At 38.6% G+C, this 23,999-nt stretch overlaps 1 long non-coding RNA gene across 1 annotated transcript; it reads left to right on the top strand.

Moving 5' to 3' along the window:
* The first annotated feature begins 317 nt into the window (after positions 1-317).
* Positions 318-8,945, top strand: LOC110304079 (uncharacterized). Its single transcript, XR_002379010.2, has 3 exons — positions 318-434; positions 5,488-5,623; positions 8,792-8,945. It is a non-coding gene; the product is annotated as an uncharacterized LOC110304079 (long non-coding RNA).
* The last annotated feature ends 15,054 nt before the right edge of the window (positions 8,946-23,999 follow it).

The following is a 23,999-nucleotide window of genomic DNA, read 5'->3' as shown; positions in this document are numbered from 1 at the left end:
GTTTGCATTCACCAGTGTTGCTTGGCAACCATTGTTACATAGCTTATCTGGACTTGAGCAGTTGAAGAGGAGAGTTTTACTTCTGGGACCAGCAGGCTTAGGTGTTGGTTGTTGGACTTTTTGCTCAGTGACCAAAGGATTCTGTAAGTTAAAGATACACAGAATTGAACTGACAGGGTGATCACAACTTCACTCTCCACCCTGTGGAAGCTCTTCCATTCCAAAAAGCAGAAAACCCCTATGGGGTTTTATGAACACCTGAGTTCTTCGAACAGGAACTTGGCTCATTGGGAACGCAATGATCAAGATAGGTATTGCCATCTGTATGACCCCAACAGTAAGTTCTATTGTGTTGTGTTCAGAGGCAATACGAAAAAAGTGGTGTGTCTCCACTCTAAGAAGATTCATATACGTCTTAAGGATAACAGACAATGGTAAGAGGCCTGGAAGCAAAGGATGAGGGCTGTGAGGAACTGGGGTGATGGGAGAAGCCTACCTTTTCTGGCTCCATTGAGGACAGTAATGCCACAAACACTGCAGGACCAAAGAGCACACTTGTGACTAAAGAGCAGTTCAGTGTCCAGGCCATATTCTTGAGCAGAAACACAAGACCAAAGTTCTAGCTGGTTTCCTTTTACCCCACAATTGCCCTGTAGAACATTTTATAGACCAGCTTTGACTCCACAGGGTAAACAGAGTCAGGCGGAGAGGTGTGGCATCAGTGACTGGGGTCAATTCGGCTCAGCTGATAAGGGTCACCATTAAGCAGGGTCGACAGGAGTTAGTCCAGATAGCAGCATACTGGGACTGCTGCCTGTGGCAGCCAGTGATTAGAGAAAAGTAAAGAGAGAAAGATCACAAACGGGCGCACTCGAGCATGAGCACACACACACTGTAGTTTCAGCAAAAGCAAGCTCCAGTGTTTTTTTTTTTTCTCTTAACACTTTTTATATTCCTTAAGACAAAGTTTATCTATTTAGTAAGAAAATTATCTCATAGCCACAAGTTATACATTTTCTAAAAACATTCTTCAAATACAGATTAAAATCATTACCTAAGAGGAAATTACAACAGGATTATTATGTATTTCTTCTCTGAAACTTATATTTAACTAAATAATTCTCACCAATCTTCCCACAAGCTCACTGTAACTTCAAAACAATAATTCTTTTGTCATAGACTTAAAAAGAAGAGCATCCTGGGAGAACCAAGGAACCACAGAGCTCTGAGAGGAAGCCTCCTCAGCCCGAAGTGATGCTGTTCCCAGGGGGAGGGGGAGGGGGTGGATCCCCAGCTGAGCTGCGGCGCTCAGGAGCTCCAGCCCCCCTCCTTCCCTTCACGTCTTCTCTTTATTGTTTCTTGTCTTCTTGTGATGAGTGAGTCACATCAGACAAAAAATCTCATGAAAGAGATTTGGAGGATCCAAGGTGTGGAGGGACGAGACGAGCCCAGGGATGGCTTCCCTCCGCTCTCAGTAGTAGGGGCGGGGAATTGGACAAAGGGCAGTGGTAATGTAGGCCTTCTAAGGGGGCAGAGCTTCTCAGGGCAGAGTTTTCCAGATTGAAGATTGATGGGAGTTGAAGTCCTGTGCTTGGGGAGCTCAGCAATCGGTGGCTTTTCCTGCTCAGGATTGATAGGGCTTTGTGGTAAACTCGGGGATTGGTGGCTTTTTCCACCCCCTTTCCCTGCATTGGGCCCAAGGGTTAGGGTGAGACGTCATCCCAGCTGGAGCTGCCTTTTGCTGAGGCTCACTCTCTGCTGGGATGCTTGCTGGGGTGAGGCGTGGGAGTGCTGGAGAGGAGGTGCGACCAATGTGGACAGCTCCTGTGGAACAGCTCCTGTAGTGGTGTTTCAAAAAAGCTGTAGGCTGAGGCAGGAAGTGTCCCTACCACCCCATGGACAGCTCTTGAGTGGCAGTTCCTGCTGGGGTGGTTTAGGCAGTGTGCCTTCGTAGACAGCTCCTGTGACAGCTGCAGGCTGCGGAGATGTCCTGGTACCATCATTTTAACAGGAGCCTCCATTTTAGACAATGCCTGTGAGATATTTTACTTTGGCTATGGGCTGGGATAGGGCCTGCTGCCCTTTATCAGCTTTTGTGGTACACTGCTCTGGTACTACAATCATGATGATCTGAAGGAAAATTGACCAGAATAGTGGGCTATCAAGTAGGAAGTTATCACACCAGGTTATAGGCAGTGAAGGTCCCTGGGTGTCCATTCACACCAAGCCCAACAAATGAGTATGGCAATGGCAAACATGAGAAGGCACATCAGTAGCAAGAAGCAATCCTGGGACAAAGTCTCTGGGGCCACACCTTTCCAGAGTGCACCTATCATAGCCAGTCAATATGGTGGATCATCTTCAGGGAGCTCACTTGCCCATTGTAGCTCTTCCTGCATGCTGCCTGCTAATATATCCCAGTGATTCAACAGTGACATTTTATATTGTATTTAACTTACAGATGTCTAACTAGATTTAAGGTTCATTCAATAAGAGGAAGCTTGTGTGAACTAGCCAAGTCTTTGTGATCAGAGAGGTCACCTACCTAGAGGAGAGCCTCCAACTATCATTTTTCTTAGTCAATATAGTTTCTAACTGCATTCTAAATATGTATGTTTATACTCACTGACAGGTATAGCTCTCATCCTTGTTAAAGCAGTTTCTATGTGCCCCAGATGGAGACTATTACAGAGATCCACAACTGGCCAAAATTTAGAGAATAAATGATCAGGGTTTTCCCAGATCATTAGTGCATCTACAGCACAGCCCTACATCTAAGGTTCAGGAGACAACGTGACACATGGGTCAAAAATACTGTGAAAGTCAGAGGACCAGGCTTTCCTCTTGCAACACAGTGTCTACTAGATACACCAGGGCTGTTGCATCTATAAAATCTCAAAAGCATTTATTAAACAAGACCTGAAAATGACATCACTTGATATACTAACATTAATGGTTTTACTTCCCAAAGACACTAAGGTGAAATGTTACAAGCAATTAATGATTGATGGGAGATATTTTTGTTTTCTCCCAGACAGATTATCCATGCCGGTGGCCAGCCATAAATACACATATAGGAATGGTATAAAAAGGAGTCAGCTGTTTGTACATATATTCATACTCATAAGTACATGCATGTACATGTGTGTAAAACAAGAATAGTAAAAATTCATGAATGAGAGGGAATGGAGGTATGGGTGGAGTTTAAGGAGTGACAGAGTAATAGAAATGATATAAATACAATACTAAGCTGGGCAGTGGTAGCACATGCCTTTAATCCCAGCCCTTGGGAGGCAGAGGCAAACGGGTTTCCAAGCCTGGTCTACAAAGTGAGTTCCAGGACAGCCATGGCTACACAGAGAAACCCTGTCTCAAAAAAAACAAAACAAAACAATAAATAAATAAATGTATGTATGTATGTATGTATGTATGTGTTGGGCTTTCTAAAGACTAACTTCCTTAAATCTATAATAGGCCATCAAGGAAGACTATCAAAAGGCTACTTTGATGTCCTACTCATTTTGAGTACATTTTTTTCTCTTTGGAGTGAGAGCCTGACATTGTTTTCCAGGACCCTTCCTCAACACAATGTCAAGCAAAACTTCCTCTATGGCCTCAGAAAACTTTCACATCATTAGAAATCTCTGAGAATTGTATCTCACAAATAGCTCTGCAGATGCCAGTGTTTGCCCCAGAGAAGCTTTGACAATTGGTAATTTAGAAGACAATCATTTTTAATACCGTACAGGTTTAGAGTTTTGTCAGAATTGTCTGCTATATGAATGTCTTTTGAGATGCAGAACTTCTGATGTTGAGAAGAAAATTTATCTCATCCATGCAACAAAGGGTTGCAAACCTTTGCTACTGTGTATTTTGGTTTGAGTCTTTTGAGATCGACCCTCAAGAAATTTAGATTAGATATGTACAGTAAGATGACTCCAATATACCATGATAAGTACTGTGACAGGATCGAAGGTTCATGGGACAAAAGTGTTTCACTTAGGTTTTGAAGTAGACTAGGGATTTTGTGATAACTATAGGCAGGGTTGAAGCATTGCAGTGCTTAGAAATAGGAAGATGTGCATTGGGCTGAGAAGGAAAAGACTAGTGCTCTCTCGTCTATGGCAAGCATTATGTTCACAGGGCTAGGTTGATGGTTTTCAGTTCAGTTGTGGAATATTCAGTATTGTAATTACTAATTGATGTCATTTTAGGATGGGTTTATACCACTTTTATTAGCACTGTGAGAACAAAAACTTATTTCAAAATATGTGCTAACATCTAGTTGCAAATGTACACACATATGATCAGTATCAAAGGCACTGTACTTTGATTTTTAAAAAATGTTTTGGGTTCTACAACAGAAATCATGATTGTGATCAAATATATTAGGGACATATACTAGAACATGTCAGCAAACCCATCAGTTATAAAAAACATATTTTTAAAAATGATTCATACAAACCACTTAATATATAATCATGTTCATGACCTTATGATAACAACTGACTTCTTATTTTGAATCTCATTTTTTTGGTCTTATATAAGTCATTAGTCTTCACATCAGTTTTTATAAATTATGTATTTTCGTTTAATTTTTGATTTATCATAACATTTTTATTAATGATATATTTATGTATATGTACATGTAATATATGATGAGCATGAATAGAAGTCAAAATAATAGGATCTTGGAGTATTATTTTTAATTTTCTTCAAAGTATATTGATGTCAGGGTTTTTCTAAATGACTATTATTCATAATCAGATGTTGCTCCAGATTTTTTCTCTAATAGTTTGATATTTTAATTTTTATTTAGCATTGGTTAAACAAAGAAAAATTTCATGTAATAGGCAAACTTTAAAGAAGAGGAGTGACAGGTGAATTGTAGAGAAGGCTTTAGGTTTACACAAGATAGTACTTGTTCTGTATTTTCACATTTACACACCATATTGTAAACATTAATCAAATAAAGGCAAGAAAAGGAACACTTACTTGAAGAGAACTTGAAAAGTTATTTATATGGAACATGAGGCTCATTGATTAGCAAATGTTTGTTATATATCAGTAAAGAAATGTACAATGGCCATTTTAACATTAGCATAATTTATAACATACTTATCATTGCTTTAATCAAGCAAATGACTACTACTTACATGACAGTAAAGTACATGACATTACAGTGGGTAGGAAACAGAATCTTCTTTTTACAACTCTTTTTATACACCTGATTAATAGTGTCAATTATTCACCATAAATAAGACATTAATATAGGGGGAACGTATATATACTAGTTTTTTAAAGTGGGTTAAGAAGCTTTCTGCTTGTTTTCATCTTTGAGCCTAGTAGAGAGATCTGAAATACTTATCATCTCAAAATTTTTAAGTAAGTTAGTAAATGGTCATTTTTACAGAAGCAAGGAAGCTATTTAATTATTAATATATACTTAACTATTTCAACCATTTAATCTTGTTTCTATTCTTTTAGACATCTCTGATGTACACAGTAAAATGTGACTCTGATTCATGAAGCACTGCTTATTGAAGCAAGGTGTTGAGTATTTCCTAACAGATAAATTTACATGGATAGCCTTGCAGTATACTAGAGCCTGAAAATGCCAAGAGTAAGTATACACAATATAATGCTAATTAACAAAAAAAATAGGTTTAGTATAATTACACCTATTGCGAGCTTTTGTGTCCCCTGGTAAGAACACGCTCAGGGCAACCGGAATCTTCTGCGGCACAAGCTTTATTGCTTACCCCATCAGGAGCCAGTGGAGAAGAGAGCCAGAGAGAGAGCCAGAGAGAGAGAGAGAGCGAATGGCGGAAACCCATCCCTTTTATGGAGGACTGTCCTCCGCCTCGGACGTGTCGCTCCCTGATTGGCTGCAGCCCATCGGCCGGAGTTGTCGTCACGGGGAAGGGAGAGCACATGGGGTGGAAAGCTACCCCGGCACATGCACAGCTTGCTTGTTTACTACTTAGAACACGGGTGTCAGTGCCATCAGCGCCATCTTGTAATGGCGAATGTGAGGACGGCTCCTTACATACACCAGATAAAACTTCATTGTTTAAGGACTTTTAGAATGGAAGAGTTTTAGCCAACTGCATCCACCAAGGAGCAAGGAAAAGGATCAATTACTCAGAAGTAGCAATGATGCAGCAGACCTTATCTTAGCTCTCCTTTATGATGATGCTTGAAATCAAACACAAGGACCTGCATGTACCGGGCTTGTGTTCTACCACTGAGCTGCACTCCCATGTGGAGACCCTGAGACCCAGAAATGGCGCTGCTTATATAGGCCTAGGAGTGATGTGTCCATACCTGATTGGTTAGGCTACCAGTACCTCATTAATATGCCTCGGGCCAGGCAGTGACTCGGCAAAAAACTCTATGGCACATGCCCACATTGGTTGTTTACCCATATTCATGGGTGGTGGCCAGTGGTAGCCAGTGCCATCTTGTAATGGCGTTTGCAGCTTCCCACACTCCCAGCCTGTCTTTCTAAAGCTTTAAGATATTTATCCTTCTGGAGATGTTCAATCTTCATTTCTTTCCAAGTATTGTCCCCATACATGGGAGATAGTTGTCCAATTCTCAGTTTTCTAATTATCTGTATCAGTCTCAAAATGTACAGTTTACAGAAAGTTGTAGTGAGAATATCTTGTGTACTGTATGGAAGTATCACCTGTCAATAAAAAGCTGGTTGTCCAATGAGCTGAGGCAAGAAATAGGAGATGGGAGTTCCAGTAGGGAGAGAGGAACTCTGAGATAGAATAAGGCACAGGGAGAGATTCACCACAATGCTGAGGAGACAAAATGCAACTGAGAAGAGGTAAACAGCCATGTGGCAGTCATAGAATAGAATAAATGGATTAATGAAGTTACATGGTAGTTGGAGGAACAAGCCCAAGCCAACGGCCTAGGAATTTCTTCATATATAATTAAGTCTCAGAGTGTTACTCCAGAAACCGGGGGACAGATGGAAAAGCCCGCAGATAAAGAAAGTTCTAAGTTTTACCCTGGGAGCTGAGCTATCTATCAAAATCCTTGAGTGTCCTACAACTTAATTACCTGTGGAAAGCCTTTTGGGGTACCGCTTAACAGGAGTCTGACACTGGCCAAGGACAAGGACATGGGCTTCGGGCAGGAATCTAACATTAGGCATTAATAAGGAAGTAAGTTACCACAAGAATCTAACTTTAGGCTGTAGTATAAATATGTTTTACCATGTCTTGGTTGTTGTATTGATTGTACACTTTCTAATTATGTTAGTGTGTTGAAACCTGGCCTGTATGTTATGGTGGTCTATCAACCAGGTTTTGTTTTATTGCCTGTGAATATTACAGAACCATGGTATTCTGAAAAAAGCTTGCAGGTACTGAAATAAGTGAGTCAGGCTTTAAGCAGAGACAAGAGGATAGTGGGCCTCATTATTGCTGGCAGAGCAGCTTTAATTGCATTGATGGCTAGCACCACTAGGGCAATTGCTTTGACACAAGTTTAGATAGCTATTTTAGTTAATCATTTAGCAAAAAATGTTACTAATGCTCTGAGTACTCAGGAGGATTTGGACAGGCTTTTGGAACAAGGGATTGACTCTCTTTATAATACTTAATTATTAGATAGGTAGTTCAGTGCTTAAGAGAAAGGAGCCATCTCGAGTGCCATGTCCAATACCAGTGGATTTGTGTTACTCCTAAGGTTTACAATGATAGCCATTGTAGTTGGGAAGGGTTCAAAGACACTTGTCGGGTATTTGGCATAATTTCAAGACCTCTCTGGATGTTTTAACCTTGCACACAGAGATTATGAATTTAAAGAATCCTGGTCCACTAAGGTTTGATGCTGCCTACATTGCTGATAGGATTATTCATGGCCTGAAGTCTGTATATCCATCGTGGCCAAGCTTCAAAATGGAATATATGGCTTGATCATGCTAGCCCTTCTTGCCCTTGGAATACTCTTATTCCTGCTCATCGTGTTAAAGCTTGCCCTTAAAAGCATCAATATGATAGCAGCCCAAGTACATGGCTTGAAAAGAAGAATGAACCCCCAAGGAGAGTTACAAATTAACAGGCTGGCAAGCTAAGGACGAGTAAGATTCTGCACAAGGGCCTTGCCAATCTAAGACAGAGGCATGTGCCAACAGGCCATGTTTTTTTTTATAACAAACACCAAAAGGCCATGTTTGTTCATATAATACAAAAAAGCTGCACGTGTCTTGAGGACGGGTAAGGAAGGCATTTTTGTTAGAACAACCTAAGACAGGCTCAGCCTTGTTTACTAAATTAAAAAGGGAGAGATGTGGAAAGCCTTTTGGGGTACTGCTTGGCAGGAGTCTGACATTGGCCAAGGACAAGGACATGGGCTTTAGGCAGGAATCTAACATTCGGGCTTAGTATGGAAGTAAGTTACTGCAAGAATCTAACTTTAGGCTGTAATAGAGAAGTAAGGTAAAGCAACAATTTTAGTCTTCGGGTGGAATAGAAGGACTAGGCTTCAGGCAAGGTTTTGGATTTGGACAAGAAGTGGGCTCAAGTATTTTGGTCATTATGACAACCTTTTTAAAATAACTGTCATGGGAGTAATTTTAGATCTTTTCATGCTGCTTTGTTAGTTCCTTATTGTACTGCTTGCCCAAAATACTTGCATGTAATTAAAATTGTATAAAAAGTGGATTGGAAAATAAAAATTTGCCTTAATTCTCAGAAATTACTGGGGTCATAGTACAATGTTGTATGTTTTTTTTTTTTTTTTCCTTTTTATCCTCACTATGGCACTGGAGAACCTGTTGACCTATGGAGAGGGCTCGGTCAGATGGCACCTCAACTTTGGAGCTCCAGTAAATGGGGAACAGTGATGGACATCGTGGGAATTGGAAGCACATGCAAAGGAAAATAAAGAAGATTTGGGCCAGCAGTGAATAAACCTTGTAGAAGGACAAGGTAAAGGTAAAATTTGTTTTCTCTATGTGTTTAGAGCTATGTGAAAATCTAGAGAAGTGAAGGTAATTCTCATAGGTGCTTTTAGCCTTTGGACCCTGAGTAGAGATAGTTTATACCTGATACATGAGAAGAATGGGTTTAAGAAAAGCAGTTCTCTCTGACTGACTATGGGGATGATTTTGTGAAAGAGAAGGAAAATGAATGTAAGCTGTTTCAGAGCTCTCCTAAGGATGAGAGGAGGTCCAGAGATGTCCTGCCTCCTCTCTGGCTCCTACTGGAGGAATGCTTGGTTCTGGGTCTCTTAAGAAGGATATCTGGGTCCCTTTGGGAGGTCTGATTCTCTTTCTTTTCTGTCTGTTGTCTGTCCTCGACATGCCAATCTGTCCATTGTCTAGCCACTCTTTCTACCTTTCTCGGATCTGTCTTATAGTGTGAGTGACACTGTGGCGATCTCTGTGCGGATCTTCACTTTTTCCCAGCCCTGCAGGGACAATCAGCAGGGACCCAGGGCAGGAGAGAGAGAGAAAGTGAGCAAGAGAGAGAGAGAGACAGAGAGAGACAGAGAGACAGAGACAAGAGATACGAAGAATGAGAGCAAGTCAATCATACTGATTAAGCTCTGAAAACTTTATTCACAAGTGCCAATATAAGCATAAGCAAGAGGAGGCTCCAAAAGAGGGGGGAAGAGCCCGAGGGCTCTCTGAAGGTCAGGTGGCAAGCTTCAGCTCCTGGAACACAAAGGTGTCCCCTTTAGCCACAAACATCCTTACTTTTTTGACCACGAATGTTCTCTATGGATTGTTTATGTAAGCTAGAAAATTTCCACAATGCCATGGCTGAGGCCACAGCTCCCAGCAACCAGACATTTCTCATGGTCAAAATGTCCTTAATGAAATAACATTAACTGTCACATTCTATAGATTTCTGATGTTTTTGAAGATTATCTAAGTAAAGTATCTCTGAACTGTTAAACCTTAACTACTCTTAGCCATTTCTATTTCAATAAACTAAAAAGACTTTATTATAATTTATTAAATCAGAATCAACATAAACTTGTGTTTGTTATCTGTCCTCAATTTGTGTTACTTAATCATTTTAAGCAGTTTGTTAAGCAGTTATTAAAAGGACTACTGAGTAAAGCCTTGTATTCTCTAGCCTCCCCCAGCCTGAAGCAGGCTTGTGCAGACCTTGTTGCCACTGAGGTGGGGCCACCTGCGGTGTAGCTTTATGACTTGGCTGGCTTCTTTTGTTTGTGTCAACTGCTGCTGTGCTTCACTGGGGGTCCTGCTGCCTGCTGATACACCTTTGAGACAATCCACTTAGGGTTTGGCAGTGAAAAATGGGACTAGAAACCTCAAAACATGCGGTTGTCTGCAGTTAAGAACTGCATCAGGCGAGAGGAGTAGGGCTTAAAATAATAAAATAAAATAAAATAAAATAAAATAAAATAAAATAAAATAAAATAAAATAAAATAAAATAAAATAGAGGAAAATGGATTTCAGAAATCTCCCAGAGACACAGGAAAATCCGGAGATGTCGGCCCTTCTCTCTGGCCCCTACAGGAGAAGTTCTCTACCCTCTTTGTATTGTCTATGTTTAGTGCACCAATCCGTCCACGTGTCAATTCATGTATGTTTTTGTTTCGTTGTCTGAATGACTGAATGTTCTGTGATTCTTGTTGGAAAATAAAAATGGCTAAAACTTTATCTGCTGATTCAGCAAAGCCCGAGAGTGGCCCACACTTTAGCCAAGAATCAAGCACAGCAGGAGAGCCACTGCTGAAAAACTGTTTTTAAAGAAAAAGAGTCTGCAACCTCTTAGTTCTAAGGCTGATATAAGCTGATAGTTGTTTTTTCATAGAAAATTCTCTGCAATCGTGATTATTGTGTTTAGCAAATGACAAAGTGCTTTTTTTAATTTATTTTTTTTATTTATTAGGTATTTTCTTCATTTACATTTCCAATGCTATCCCAAAGTCCCCCATACCCTCCCTCCCCCCCACTCCTCTACCCTCCCATTCCCACTTCTTGGCCCTGGCATTCCCCTGTACGGAGGCATATAAAGGACAAAGTGCTTTTTATCTTATAATTATAGCTAGAAAATTAAAATTCTTTGATTGGTCTAAATTTATAAGATTCGTGTAGCCACTTAATTTTGTTTTTTACTGGTCTTAAAGGTATAATATGCTCTATATGTCATCATAGTGTATTAGCTTATAAGTTATTGGGTATGATTAAAAGGATGTAACACTGGTAGCAAGACAGCTTTAAATTGGTAACTCAGGGTTGGAGTCTTTCAAACACGTGGCATAAAGCAGGCCTAAAAAAATTAGGCCTCTAAGGATACTTCTAGTTGAGATAATATTTTATGTGATTCTTATCCTAGAAAGTAGACTTATAAGATAAGATTTAAAACAATGTCTCTTTAATGAAGCATTAAAATTTGCACTGTCATGCATTCATAGGTATATCTTGGCAGCCAAACTTCGTGACATAATAGTGATGTTTCTAATATTGATTTTAAAGATGACAAATTGTTTTAAAATGAGTTTTGCTTTCCCAAAGTTGTAGTTATAGTCTAATATTGCAAAAGAAACTTAAAAATTCTAAAATCTGTCCTCAATGTAAGAGGAACAAAGCTCAAAGCAGCCTCAGGGAAGCTTGTGTGACTTTCTTTTGTTTTGCAAATGGTGCCTAAGAAAGTTCTTGAAACTTGCCTCTCCCTGCCTTCTGGGGAATCTTTTTAGCTATACTACTTTGTTGCAGATCTATCCAGATGTTGTTCTAAATAAAGTTCAAATTCAGAATTTATAAAAAGTCAATTAGGCTGTAGAACTTATAAAGGTATCACAATCTGGCTTGCCTACTTCATATAAAGTTATTATAGATTTAAACGTTTTTTTTTTCCAGAGGTCCTGAGTTCAAATCCCAGCAACCACATGGTGGCTCACAACCATCCATAATGAGATCTGATGCCCTCTTCTGGTGTATCTGAAGACAGCTACGGTGTACTTAGATATAATAATAAATAAATCTTTAAAAAAACAACAAAAAACCAATGATGTCTAAAAAAATTTTTTTCCTTTGCATTCTGATAATTGTAAAGGGTTTACTTCTAATGAACTGGTGATCACTGGAAAATTTTGCCTCTAGGTATGGCTAATATAGCTTTACATTATGTAAGAAAATTTTTTTATTGTCTCTGCTTCTATATAAGAAGCTAAGAGTTTGAATCTTTCAGTGTATATTGTTTCCTAAGTGGAAAGTATTTTATTAGCTAATGCCTCTAAAGGGAAGTTTACTTCAAATCTTTGCTCTCACACAATGAGCTTTAAAGTTCTGGAGAGTAGCTGTTGCTCCATAAGATTCAGAGGCAATATCTTTTTAATATTTAGGGTTTTACTTATACTATAAAGTTGTGGTACAGAAAATCTAATAACGAAAAATTGATTTGCTTCAAAATTTTATTTTCAAAAGCTTCCAGGAGATGTTAATTGGCTAAGACCTCACCTTAAGGTCTTAAAGTGACTTAAACCTTTGTTGGATGTTATCTTGAAAGACACAAATTCACTAATAAAAAGCAAAAGGCTTTCCAGAAAATAAAGGAAGCTTTTATAATTGTTATCAATTATAATCAGTGGTAATTAAATATTAGCTGCTTATTTTAGTTATGGTTATTAAATGTGCCCACAGCAATTCTTTGGCAAGAGAAAACATTAATGTAAAATCATCTTTCTTTACATCAAAGTAAAGTTTTAACATCCTATTAAGGCTGCGGTGGTGCTAATTAAGAATTGTAAGATAACTTCATATATTTTAGAAAAACTATAACAAAAAATTCTGTCTTAAAAACCTGACAAAGTGTCTGTTCCTTGTTCCAAACTGCAATTAAGTTGGTTATTGCAGAATATTGATATTTGGCCTATTGCATACCCTCATTTTAAATAAAATTGATAACCACTATCCTAAAGATAAGTTAAAATTGCTTTTATGCATGCTTTTGTACCTTCTATAAATTCATGCATACATGTATCCCATTTACTGTGTTTAAAAACAGCCCTTCTATGGGAGAAAAGTATATGTGAATTGGATCACATGCTTATACTTTTGAGTTTCCTCCTGCTTCAGCACAGATAATTAAATTGTGCTCTGTAAATGGTGTTTTAAAATGTTGAATAACCAAGCTTTAATTTGTATATTTATCTAAATATATCTCAGAGCTTACAATTGCTTAAAATTGTTCATCCCTCAGATATTATAAATTCTCAAATTTGCAATGGTTTATGCATATACAACTCATGAGAAAAAAATGTTGTTCTTTTTAGAAGACTGTTTTTGGACATTTAAGAATTTGTTCTAGATTGCCTGGACAAGACCTCTTAAGACAATGCCATGCTAGATTTATATCTCAGGAACATTACAGGCCTTACACAAAACTAATTGGCCATATAATCTCGTTCTTTATATAATCAAAACAATAATGGCTTAAGATAATATTTTGGTATTTTTAGAGAATGTGCATGTCAAATTGTAAAAAAAAAAAATTGTTCTTAGTGCCCTCAGATTCTACCTGTTTCCACATAATGGTGTTAATTCTTGAGAACTTATACTTAATTAATTGTTGCAAATGGATACTCTTATGTCTGATTAATAAATAAATTATGCACATGTGACTATTAATAACTTTTCAAGTGATTTCCTTTTGCTTCTCTGCATATGGGAGAGGCCCCTAGAAATGTAATTGATCATTGTTTACAAGCCTTTAATGCTATGGGATTGCCTAAACTCATTAAGACAGATAATGGGCCATCCTATACTGGCAACAATTTTACTTCATTTTGTAAGGAATTTGGTATCAAACATAAAACTGGAATTCCTTAAAACCCATGGGACAAGGAATTGTTGAACGTGCTCATCACACTCTGAAAAATTGGCTTTTAAAAACAAAAAAGGGGCAGTTATACCCTCCAAGGTCACCAAAAGCACATCTTGCTTTTGTCTTGTTCATTTTAAATTTTTTTGCAAACTGATGCTAAAGGTCAGTCTGCAGTGGATCGCCACTGGCATCCAGTTACTTCCAGTTCTTATGCCATGATTAAATGGCGGGCACCATTAACTAATGTGTGGAATGGTCCAGGCCCCGTTTTAATCTGGGGAAGAAATTCGCTCTGTGTTTTTACACAAAAAAGAAGACAGAGTGAGATGGCTGCCTGAAAGATTGGTTTGTCAAGTGAACACAGATCCTGAATCTTCTAGTAAGTATGATTCTAACCTCGATGATGGCTAAAAATCCTTTCTAGACAGAACAGTTAATTTGGAGCACAGTCTCCATTTCCAGAGAATTTACAGCCCTTCTGTCGATTCTCAAAGCCACCTCCCCAACACCGGGAGGTCAGAGTCTGAGCTTGATCATTGCTAATTTGCAACTGAATAAAGTACCTGGACTTCCCCAAAGAAGCTTTTATCCTGTTATTTTTCAACTGTCTCAACTTTGTTTTTTCAAGCAGGTCAGTCTCTTTACAGCCTGATTTCAGCAAGCATGAAGCCTTGCCACCAGCAAGCACAGGTGGCAGAAATTCATCAATATGAAGAAACATTTTAAGTATATATTGTGGCTTTGGTCTGATTTGGGAATAAGGTGTGCTATGAGGGCCAGTCAGCCAATGACGGGCAACCAGATTTTGGGACTATATCAACCTAAGACAGAAGTATATGCCAAAAGGCCATGGTTTGTTAATAATACACCACAGAGTCATGTTTGTGTAAAATAAACACAAACAAGCTGCATATATACTCCTTGACAGATAAGAATAGTTTGGGAAAATCTGACATTTCCCAAGCCAGGCACGGCCGCCAGCCACCATAACTCCCAGGTAGGACTATGGAGCATGAATAAATTTTATGTCTCAGTCCAGCTATTTTTATTTATATACTCAGGAATTGTAGCCTCCCCCAGCCTGAAGTGGGCTGGTGCAGACCTTGTTGCCACTAAGGTGGCATCACCTGCGGTGTAGCTTTCAGACTTGGCTGGCTTCTTTTGTTTGTGTCAACTGCCTCTGTGCTTCGCTGGGATCCTACTGCCTTCTGAGACACCTTTGAGACAATCCACGTTGTATGGAGTCTTCCAGCTGGGTCCAGGTGCCTGGATGGACCTGCGGGGGGAATGGGTCTGCCTCCTATATAAGCTTAGACTCTAAGTAAACTTTAAGGTGCCTTGAACAGAGTACTTTTGTCTTGGTGTCTTTATTTCTCTCCCTTGTTTAGTCTTTTTCAGCCCCAGCCTGCCTTCTGCCTTCTGCCCATGTACAAGAACCAAGTACCTGGTTCTTGTAGGCTGCAAGTGGCTTACAACTGCAGTATTCTTAAATAAGTTTCATAGGCACAGTACCAAAGAGTAACAATATTAATTTCAAATTTTGCATCAATATACAGATTTATACCAATGAAAACCATGATTCTATATCAGTATATAATTTCTTTACCAATGTAAGAAATTAAAACTTTACTTTTGTACTAATTACAAAGATTGTTTTTATCATTGTAAGATTACAGCTACATGCTTTGTTCAAGAATAAAATTTAGTAATTCATTCCATTTATTTCCTCGCTGTTCAAAATTATGACCATTTTCATATTATTCCTTAAAATAGCAATCTATCTATAATTTGTAAAATAACCATTACCAGGCATCCAAACCCAGGGAATTGGGCTGATGACTCTCCATAGCCTCTTCCTGCTGAATTAGGGGCAGTGAGAAATTCTTTAAAGGAGTGTGGAGGGGGTAGGAACATAAGGGAAACTAGTTAGACGTAAGATAGCTAGCTTTAGCATCTATTATCCAGTCTCTGGCTGTTTGGAAGCTTCAGAGCTTGACTGAAGTTCTGACAGAATCTGCCTGAAAGGTTGAATCAGGCAAGATGACCTGGAATCAGTGGCAATCCCTGAAGCTGTTTTGGGAAGCAACCAGAAGCAGGGGCCAAGCAGGTCAGTTCAGCATTTCTGAGGATGAATCTCACCAAACTGTACATTCTGTAATATACGAATCTCACAATCAAAATTTTAGTACCATTAAAATACATGTGTGGATTGTGCAGGGTACATAGATCAGATAAGGATTGCATTTTATTCCTTTTTTGAGCAGGTGAAGACAGCTGTCTTTTTTACAAGTTAATGTTATCAGTAACTTATTGTAATAAGTCTTCATTCATGCCATATGAAGGATGGCACAATGAATCTTTTTCTGTCCTGTTTGATTTCCTTGACATTTCCTAGTTCTTCAGGGGATCTCCCCCTGTCATATCTGATCCATATGACTCAGAATGGGTCCAAAGCCTTCTCTCCTTTCCTGTCAACAAAAACACTGAGGTGCTCTACCAAAATATGTCCTTCGTCCGGTAACTGGAAATCATTAAATGTGTAGCTTGACCTCTCTCCCAGAGGAATTTTAATATAACCACCAAACTCATAATCACATTCATCTTGATAATTGAAATCAAAGCAAATAAAGCAGTCTAAACAAATATTACTCAATGAGACCAAGCTTTTGCTGTCCACTGCTCAGACCTTCATGAGATCAAGGCCTAAATTATTTATATAATGTAAAGTTAAATTCACTTCTGCTTACTATATAAGCCTATTTCTAGGCTTTCTCTTTATAAAATTCTCAAGGTCTAAATTCCTACTATCTGAGATAGTCTAGGTTTCCTACCCCCTGTCTTTGATTTATTTATTTTTTTAAGATTGAATGCATCAATATTTCAATTCCTCTGTATTTTACTTTAATTAAATTCCCTTCTACTTACTGTATAAGCCTATTTATAGGCTCTTATTTTTATCATACTACACTGAAATCCTGTGTTGACATGTTAAAAAATCCCAAGAAATTGTTCTAGAAAGACTTTTACATCTCTTTAAATCATTTGTTTAATAATTTTCCCTAACTTTTCTCTTCTGTGTAACTTAATACCTGCTGTGTTTACCATCTGGCTCTCTGCCTCTCATATAAAGCTCTTTGTATCAGTTTCAAACCATAGGGAGAAATCGCCACATGGCTTGGGCAAAATCTGTATATTCTTTTCTATCCTTAAAAACAACTAAATCAGATTTATAACTCTCTATCTTTTATTTACCTGGTGGCTGGGACAGGCAGCTTTATTGTCTACATCTCATTGCTTCACTCCTAGCACTCAGGGAACAGGTTAACCTGTGTGCACAGCAGGAGTTCCTAGCATCTCTAGGCTGAGGCTCTCCCAGGTGGTGGCTGTGTGTCTTTGTTTTAGTTTTGAGCCCTGGAGACACATGACCCAGCTCTGCTCCGCTGAGAAACCCGTTCTCCCCCATTAAATTATATCATTATTTGTGTGTAATCCATTTGAGGAATTCTTAAATTAATAGTGAATTTTTGCCTGCCACGTTACGTATTACCTGTAGCATGTAGTTTCTACTGCTCCACTTTAAGTTCCAGGCAGCCTGCCCTACCAGCCACCACTCTGGTTCCCTTAGATCTGTGGATAAAAGACGCACAGAGGCAGAGAGAGACAGAGAGAGAGAGAGAGAGAGAGAGAGAGAGAGAGAGAGAGAGAGAGAGAGAGAGAGGGAAAAGAAGAAGAAGAAGAAGAAGAAGAAGAAGAAGAAGAAGAAGAAGAAGAAGAAGAAGAAGAAGAAGAAGAAGAAAGGGGAAGAGGAAGAGGAAGAAGAAGAAGAAAAGAAGAAGAAGAAGAAAAGAAGAAGAGAAGAAGAAAAGAAGAAGAAGAAGAAGAAGAAGAAGAAGAAGAAGAAGAAGAAGAAGAAGAAGAAGAAGAAGAAGAAGAAGAAGAAGAAAGGGGAAGAGGAAGAGGAAGAAGAAGAAGAAGAAGAAGAAGAAGAAGAGGAAGAAGAAGAAGAAGAAGAAGAAGAAGAAGAAGAAGAAGAAGAAGAAGAAGAAGAAGAAGAAGAAGAAGAAAGGGGAAGAGGAAGAGGAAGAAGAAGAAGAAAAGAAGAAGAAGAAGAAAAGAAGAAGAAGAAGAAGAAGAAGAGAAGAAGAAAAGAAGAAAAGAAGAAGAAGAAGAAGAGAAGAAGAAAAGAAGAAGAAGAAGAAGAAGAAGAAGAAGAGGAAGAAGAAGAAGAACAAGAAGAAAAGAAGAAGAAGAAGAAGAAGAAGAAGAAGAAGAAGAAGAAGAAGAAGAAGAAGAAGAAGAAGAAGAAGAAGAAGAAGAAGAAAGGGAAGAGGAAGAGGAAGAAGAAGAAGAAGAAAGGGGAAGAGGAAGAAGAAGAAGAACAAGAAGAAAAGAAGAAGAAGAAGAAGAAGAAGAAGAAGAAGAAGAAGAAGAAGAAGAAAGGGGAAGAGGAAGAGGAAGAAGAAGAAAAAAAGAAGAAGAAGAAGAAGAAAAAGAGAAGAAGAAAAGAAGAAGAAGAGAAGAAGAAAAGAAGAAGAAGAAGAAGAGAAGAAGAAAAGAAGAAGAAGAAGAAGAAGAAGAAGAAGAAGAAGAAGAAGAAGAAGAAGAAGAAGAAGAAGAAGAAGAAGAAGAAAGGAAGAGGAAGAGGAGAGAGGAGAAGAGAGGAAAAAGAAGAGAAGAGGAGAGGAGAGGAGAGGAGAGAGAAGAGAAGAGAAGAGAAGAGAAGAGAAGAGAAGAGAAGAGAAGAGAAGAGAAGAGAAGAGAAGAGAAGAGAAGAAGAGAGAAGACATTTTTTACCTGCCTTGTGGCTCAGCAGCTGGGCTCTTCTAAGCCTCCCATGCCCAGTGTGCCTTTTCCTTTACTTCATGCTCAACACTGTAATCTGCCCTTAGCTTAGTTGCCCAGCTACCTTCTCCTTGCTCAACACCCTACATCTGCCCTCCTCAGCTTAGTTGTGTTTCCAATCTCCTGCCTAGGGAAGTAGCCAATGGCCACTCCACCGAAGATCTCATATGGCTGGTGACTCTCCCTCTCTCTGAAGCATGGTGATTTCCCTTTCCTCCTCCTGCATCTCCTAGCCTGCCTGTGGAAACCTGGAAGTCCCTGTCCTTCCACCTAGCCATTGGCTGCTGGCATCTTTATTGATCGATTAAGAACCAATTGGGGAATAGTGTTCACATGCAGATTCCTGATCAAAGCATCAGAAATACCCCCTTACACTGCTCTGGCAGTCAAGGTTCTATATTTTCTCCACAGCCATGCTAGGTATCAGAACTTATCACATATTCAAAGTATTCAACTATCCATATCCAAAGTAATTCAGTCGTCTATTTTCTGCCATCAAATGGGTTTGTGGGTATACTAAGTTATCACATGGACCCAAAGGATTGCAGAAAGAGGCCAGGGATGCTTTACCTGTTTGAAAGTAATCAGGAGACAAAGGTTCCTTTGAATCACCCTGTGTAGCTCAGACCGTGGTCGTGACAAATCTTTATCACCTTTCTCAGGGAAGGCTTCAGGAATTGATTGGCCTAACAAATGCTTTTTCCATGTGAAGGAACGTTTCCCAAAATCTTTGCATCTATGCATCAAGAGTTCGGGATGTTTTCTTAACTGTGCCTCAGCAGGAAGATACTAAATCTAATTTATATTAGCTATATTTAATAGCTAAGTTCTATCACATCTTATCGGTATGCTTAGGCATGTGTGAAAGATGATTTTGTCTTCTGTGTTAGTTGGGGCTATGCAATGAGATTCAGAATCACTATGACAAACCTTAGTTAGCTTAGTGTTTCCTTATTGGCTAGAGGAAGATCAGCATCAGAACAACACATGCCTTGGAATCCATAAAATTCTCACCTTGGGCTGACTCAATAATTGCTCAGTAATAACAATTTCTGATATCTGCAGCATTTAAAAATAGGCCCACTGATGGCTGACACAGTGGTTTTCATTAAGATTCTAATCAGTTCAAGACCGAGAAGCAAATTATACACTGTTTTACCATTTCTATGTACATTCTTATGTCATGAAATTCATTATTATTATTATTATCATTATTATTATTACTATTATCCATTCCTCCCTCTCAGTCCCCCCTCCCACAGTTCCTCATTCTGTTCCTCCTCCCCTTTGCCTCTGAGAGGGTGTTCTACCCTTACCCCCCAGCAGACCCTCCTCCTTCCTGGGGCCTCAAGTCTCTTGAGGATTAACTGCATCTTTTTCCACTGATGCCTGACCAGGCAGACCTCTGCTATATTTGTGCCAGGGGCCTCAGACCAGCCCATTTATGCTCCTGGTTGGTGGCTCTGTCTCTGGGAGCTCCCTGGGGTCTGGGTTAGTTGAGAATGCTGGCCTTCCTATGAGATTGCTCTCTTTTTCAGCTTCTTCAATCCTTACCCTAATTCAACCACCAAGGTCCTCAACTTTAGTTCACTGGATTTGGTGTAAGTATCTGCTTCTTGGCCATTAGAGACTCTTCCCTTGTGAATTTACTGTTTAGATTTGTACCCAACTGTTTAAATTGGGTTACTTGGGTTTTTGGAGGTTAATTTCTTGAATTCTTTATATATTTTGGATATTAGCCCTCTGTCGAATGAAGGGTTAGTGAAAAAAATTTCCCCAATCTTCAGGTGTCATTTTGTCCTATTGATGTTGGTGCCTTTTGCCTTACAGAAGCTTTTCAGTTTCATGAGGTCCCATTTATCAATTGTAGAGCTTAGAGACTGAGGCATTAGTGTTCTCTTCAGGAAATTTCCCCCTGTGCCTATGAGTTTGAGAGTCTTCCCCACTTCCTCTTATTCATTGTATTTGGTTTAATGTTGAGGTCCTTGATCCATTTGGACTTGAGCTTTGTGAAAAGAGATAAATATGGATCAATTTTCATTCTCTTACATACAAACTACCACTTAGACCATCACTATTTATTGAAGATGCTTTCTTCTTTCCATTTATGTCTTTGGCTTCTTTGTCAAAGATCAAGTATCCATAGGTGTATCCATTGGCTTACTTCCAGTTTTTGATTCTATTCCATTGATTGACCTGTCTGTCTCTGTACCAATGCCATCTGTTTTTGTTTGTTTGTTTGTTTGTTTGTTTGTTTTTTATCACTATTACTTTGAAGTACAGCTTGAGGTCAGGGATTGTGAGTCCCTTGAAAGTTCTTTTATTGATGAGGATTATTTTGGCTATCCTGGGTTTTTTGTTTTTTTCCATATTAAGTTGAGAATTTCTCTTTCCATGTCTGTGAAGAATTGTGTTGGAATTTTGATGGGGATTGCATTGAATCTGTGGGTTGCTTTTGGTAAGATAGCCATTTTCACTATGTTAATCCTACAAGTCCATGAGCATGGGAGATCTTTCCATCTTCTGAGGTCTTCTTTGATTTCTTTTTTCAGGAATTTGAAGTTGTCATACAGATATTTCACTTGCTTGGTAAGAGTTATGCTGAGATATTTTATACTATTTGTGGCTATGGTGAATGGTGGTGTTTCCCTAATTTCTTTCTCATCCTGTTTATCATTTGTATGAAGGAAGGCTACTGATTTGTTTGAGTTAATTTTATATCCAGTCACTTTGCTGAAGTTGTTTATCAGCTGTAGTTCAATAGTGGAATTTGGGGGGTCACTCATGTATTATCATATCACCTGCAAATAGTGATAATTTGTCTTCTTTCTTTGAAGTTTGTATCCTCTTGATCTCCCTTTGTTGTCTAATTGCTCTAGTTAGAATTTGAGTACAATATTGAATAGATAAGGAGAGAGTGGGCAACCTTGTCTTGTCCCAGATTTTAGTGGGATTGCTTCTAGTTTCTTCCCATTTAATTTTATGTTGGCTATTGGATATATATATATATATATATATATATATATATATATATATATATATATATCTCTTTTATTATGTTTAGGTATATGCCATTAATTCAGGATTTCTCTAAGAGTTTTAACATGAAGGGTTGTTGTATTTTGTTAAATGCCTTTTCAGCATCTAATGAGACAATCATGTGACTTTTCCCTTAAATTTGTTCATATAGTATATTACATTGATGGATTTCATATATTGAACCATCTCTGCATCCCTGGGATGAAGCCTACTTGATTGTGGTGAATGATGGTTTTGATATGTTCTTGGATTTGGTTTGTGAGAATTTTATTGAGTATTTTTCCATCAATATTCATAAGCAAGATTGGTCTGAAGTTTTCTTCCTTTTTGGGTCTTTGTGTTTTAGTTATCAGAGTAACTATGATTTCCTAGAATGAATTCGGTAGTGTTCCTTCTGTTTCTATTTTGTGGAATAATTTGAGGAATTTTGGTATTAGCTCTTCTTTGAAGGTCTGGCAGAATTCTGCACTAAAACCATCTGGCCCTGGGCTATTTTTGGTTGGGAGGTTTTTGATAACTATTTCTATTTCTTTAGGGATTATTTAGATAGTTTACCTGCTTTTGATTTAACTTTGATATGTGGTAGCTGTCTAGAAAATCATCTATGTCATCTAGATTTTCCAGTTTTGTTGTGTATAGGCTTTTGTAGTAGGATCTGATGATTTTTTGAATTTTCTCCATTTTTGTTGTTATATCTCCATTTCATTTATGATTTTGTTAACTTGATTATTGTCTCTGTGTCCTGTAGTTACTTTAGCTAAAGGTTTATCTATCTTGTTGATTTTCTCAAAGAACCAGCTCTTAGTTTTGTTGATTCTGTATATCATTCTCTTTGTTTCTAACTGGTTGATTTCTGCCCTGAGTTTGACTGTTTCCCTTCAGTCTACTCCTCTTGTGTGTGTTTGCTTCTTTCTATTCTAAAACTTTTAGGTGTGTTATTAATTTGCTTGAATGGGATCGCTCTAATTTCTTTATGTACTATGTACTTATGTACACTTTGTACTATGAATTTTCCTCTTAAAACTGCTTTCATTGTGTCCCATAAGTTTGGTTATGATGTGTCTTCAGTCTATAAAGTCCTTGATTTTCTTCTTTATTTCTCCCATGACCAAGTTATTGTTGAACAAAGAGTTGTTTAGTTTCCATGAGTATATGGGCTTTCTGTTGCTTTAGTTGTTATTGCCTTAGCCTACAGTGATCTGATAGGATAGATGGGACTATTTCAATCTTCTTGTACCTGTTGTGGCTTGTTTTATATCAGATTTTTATGGTCAGTGTTTCAACTGCCGTAAAGCCTGGCATAAAGCAAATTCCTCAAAACCCAATGGAAAACGTTCTAGTACTTTTATTTATTCATAAACAGCAAAAAGCAAATAAATGGTAAAAAGTGCCCACACTCGTTCACTCACGCACACTCTTTCTCACTAACCTTTTCAGTCTGGCAGGTGTAGCCTAGCTCCTGGCAGCATGCAGGTAAAATGTGACTTGATGTTCTTTGCTTCAGATCCTCTGGAGCTGAGCTGTGGTGGTGCGGGCTTTCTTGTCTAAGTGGCAGATGTCTGTATGAGTGTCCAAGTAGGGTTCACACAGATTATTTCTCAACTCAAGGTTTCTCTGCTGGGCCCTCAGGAGGTGAGTCTATTTTGCTATGGCAGACCAGAGTTTTTAAGCTAAATTCATCCAATTGCAACTAGGGCATTCCACACATTATTTCATGCACTTCTTTATACTCGCACATACACAGTGGTCTCTATGGACTGGTTTTCATAGTTACCTAGGGTCACAGGTGTGGTCCATGGACATAGTCCATGAGGTGCCCCACCACAGGTTTGGGTGGTGGTCGTGAGTTCTTTATCACTCACGGCCATTCTAATTCTACCGTCTGGTATCTGTAGCCACGGGAAGTGCAGCTGTGGTGGCCTTTGGGCTGGCAACTTTTACAGCTTCAGAAAAATGCCCTCTGAGACCATATGTTTTTTTACAGTCAGTTTTGGAGAAGGTTCCATGTGGTGCTTAGAAGAAGGTATATTCCATTGTTTGTGTTCGTGAAATGTTCTCTAGATATCTTTAAATCCATTTGGTTAATAACTTCTGTTAGTTTCACTATGACTTTGTTGAGTTTGTTTCAATGGCCTGTCCCATCAATGAGAGTGGAGTGTTGAGGTCTCCCACTATTATTGTGTGAAGTTCAGTGTGTTTTTTGAGCTTTATTAAGGTTTCTTTTACAATTGTTGGTGCCCTTGCATTTGAGGTATAGATTTTCAGAATTGAGACTTTCTCTTGCTACATTT

This window comes from Mus caroli, unplaced genomic scaffold, assembly GCF_978045245.1.
Source record: "Mus caroli unplaced genomic scaffold, Mus_caroli_1 scaffold_9, whole genome shotgun sequence".
NCBI classification, from domain to species: domain Eukaryota; kingdom Metazoa; phylum Chordata; class Mammalia; order Rodentia; family Muridae; genus Mus; species Mus caroli.
This window is presented reverse-complemented; position numbering and strand designations above follow the sequence as displayed.